The 2,537-nt window shown below is 47.1% G+C and overlaps 1 pseudogene; it reads right to left on the bottom strand.

The window, feature by feature from the left end:
* Positions 1–1,610: 1,610 nt before the first annotated feature.
* LOC136646647 (5S ribosomal RNA) lies at positions 1,611–1,726 on the bottom strand (annotated as a pseudogene).
* Positions 1,727–2,537: the final 811 nt, after the last annotated feature.

Raw genomic sequence — 2,537 nt, 5'->3', positions numbered from 1 at the left:
CACCCTCCTCTCAACCCGCCGCACTTCATCAATGTCTGTCTTGAGACATGGAACCCTAAACAGATACAGTATTCCAAGTGAGGTTTGACAAGCAGTACAGCATGGAACTACCTATTTCATGTGATCTGGATTCTGTGCCTCCCCTAATTCAACCCTACAGTGCATTTGCTTTTCTTGCAGCCATTTCACACTGCTTGCTCATATTCAGCTTGTTGTCTGCTAACAGTTGATGTCTACTCAGCATACATCCCATTGAGTTAAATGAGCCTTACTTCCATGAAAGCATGTATAGCGCTGATTCCAGAATCTACCTGGCTCGTGATGACTTTTGTGTTAAAGATGCAGTGCTCAGAACCCATGATGTCAGTGCCCATGATGCAAAACAGGTCAAGCAATGATGTCACTGCCATTCACTTCTGGGTTCAGTGACCAGAAGTGAATCTGCAAAGAGCAGTAAGAGGTGCAGGTGGGCAGGCCTTTCCAAGTGCATGGAAACCATGTGCAGCAGTTCTGCTGACCATGCCGAGCCTCCTACCAAAGACCTACAGGCTTGCGTCGTGCCTACTGATGTTTGCAGGCTTGTCATGGTCTCACGACCAGGCAAGGGGCATCCCACAACACCCAGGGCATCGTGACACACACTGTGGAAATCTCTGATGTATAGGATTGCAGCCTATGACTCCTAGATCCTTTTCACACAATTTGCTGCCAAGCTACATCTCCCCCATCCTATACTTGCATTTCTGATTTTTCACACATGTGCAGGACTGCTCTGCCACCTTGACTGGGGTCAGGTGATTTCTGTAGGGACCAGGTAGTCAGAAAACCCCAACCTCTCCCACTAATATCCCCACACTTAGAGCCCTCCTAGTAGGGGTCTGCCAGGGACGTGACACCCACATTTTACAATTTTATCTACAAGGACATCATGGGAGATCTTGTCAATAGCTTTGCTAACAACTAGATAAGCTATGTCCACAACATTCCCACAATCTTCAAAACCAGCCACTCTAACAAAATTGAGATGAGATTAGCCTGGCATGACTTGTTCTTGACAAATCCATGCTGGCTCCTAAACATCACCCAATCATTGTCAAAATGCTCATGTTTAATCATCTGTTCTAGGATCTTGCTGGTGTTGTGTAACGGGCAGCCCAATCCTAACCTGCACTGGAACAGGAAGCCAGGTAGGCCTGCACTGTTTCCAGTGCAGCGTTGGGGCTGATTGCAGCTCAGCCCAGGGCAAGCGGAATTAATTCCCCCTTACCCTGGGTAACACGGCAGCAGCCCCAATGGAGCTACTCAAATCTGCAACACCACTTTAGGTGGCACAGATCCAAGCAGCCTAGCACTGCACTGGGTCGTCTGGGAGTGGGGTTAGGATCCAACCTAAGTGCTGGACCCTGGCGCCACCCCCTACCTGGTGCCCACAAGCCCACCCACTACCCATGACTGAATACCCCCATTCTGCCCTCCCGTGCCCTCAACAGACCCCCCGCACTGACCTCGGGAGACTGTCGCAAACCTACCAGACTGTGTTGGTGCGGGTGCTGAATTCGGCCCCTGGTTTGTTGGCAACCTTCAGTCTCGAAAGACTATGGTATAAGTCTTTCCTACAGCACCCGGTATTCCCGGGCGGTCTCCCATCCAAGTACTAACCAGGCCTGACCCTGCTTAGCTTCCAAGATCAGACGAGATTGGGCATGTGTAGCCAACAACTGTAGGAGGCACAAATGTGCCTTACAGCACATTTGTGATAGCACCAACTCTGGATTGAGCTCTAAAAGTCACAAAACGGGCCAGGGTGAAAGGAAGAGTAGGAAATTGAATTTAAAAAGAATATTATTAAATGGTGATCTGAGAGATGCAAGGGGGGAATTGCCATTTCAGCAACAGCAAGCAGAAAGCATAAGATCCAGCACACTGTCAACTGTATGAGCACTTGTGTCAATCCATTGAGAGAGGTTATAGGAACAGTCATGTAGAAATGTCAGAAGTGGAACCCTAGTGAAAGTTAAAGTCACTCAAAAGAAGAGCAGGAAAAGAGAAAACAGCAAGAAGGGAAGCCATCAATCAAAATCTGAAAGAGGAAAAAAAAGTGCTATGAGAACCAAAAAGAGAATTTAAAACAGCAGAAATATTGTATGGAGCAATAAAAGCACAGAGTATAAGATGCAAGGGGGGGGGGGGAAGAGAATGGGAAGGAGGGGATAAGAACCTGGTAACAACAAGAAGAGGAAAACAAAAGCCCAGTCCATCCAGAGCAGTGGGGAGCATGGAGGAAAGAAAAACCACCAACAGAATTTGTAGCAGCCAAAGGAACAGAATGAGATGTCCATGTTTCAGTGAAGGGAAGAAGGGAGAGAGGTGATCATGAGACAGAGAAAGCTAACCACAGAACAGCACTCTAAAAGACTACACAAGAAAGGGGTAGTACAGGGATTGGATGAAGCATCAATTATAAACAGAAAATAAATGAAATTCACTCAATAGTTGAAGTAAGTAGATTCTCACCATTCATTTGTTAAACAAGCTGG

Source organism: Tiliqua scincoides, chromosome 3, assembly GCF_035046505.1.
Source record: "Tiliqua scincoides isolate rTilSci1 chromosome 3, rTilSci1.hap2, whole genome shotgun sequence".
NCBI classification, from domain to species: domain Eukaryota; kingdom Metazoa; phylum Chordata; class Lepidosauria; order Squamata; family Scincidae; genus Tiliqua; species Tiliqua scincoides.
Note: the sequence above shows the minus strand (reverse complement) of the source record. Positions and strands in the feature narration are given on the sequence as shown.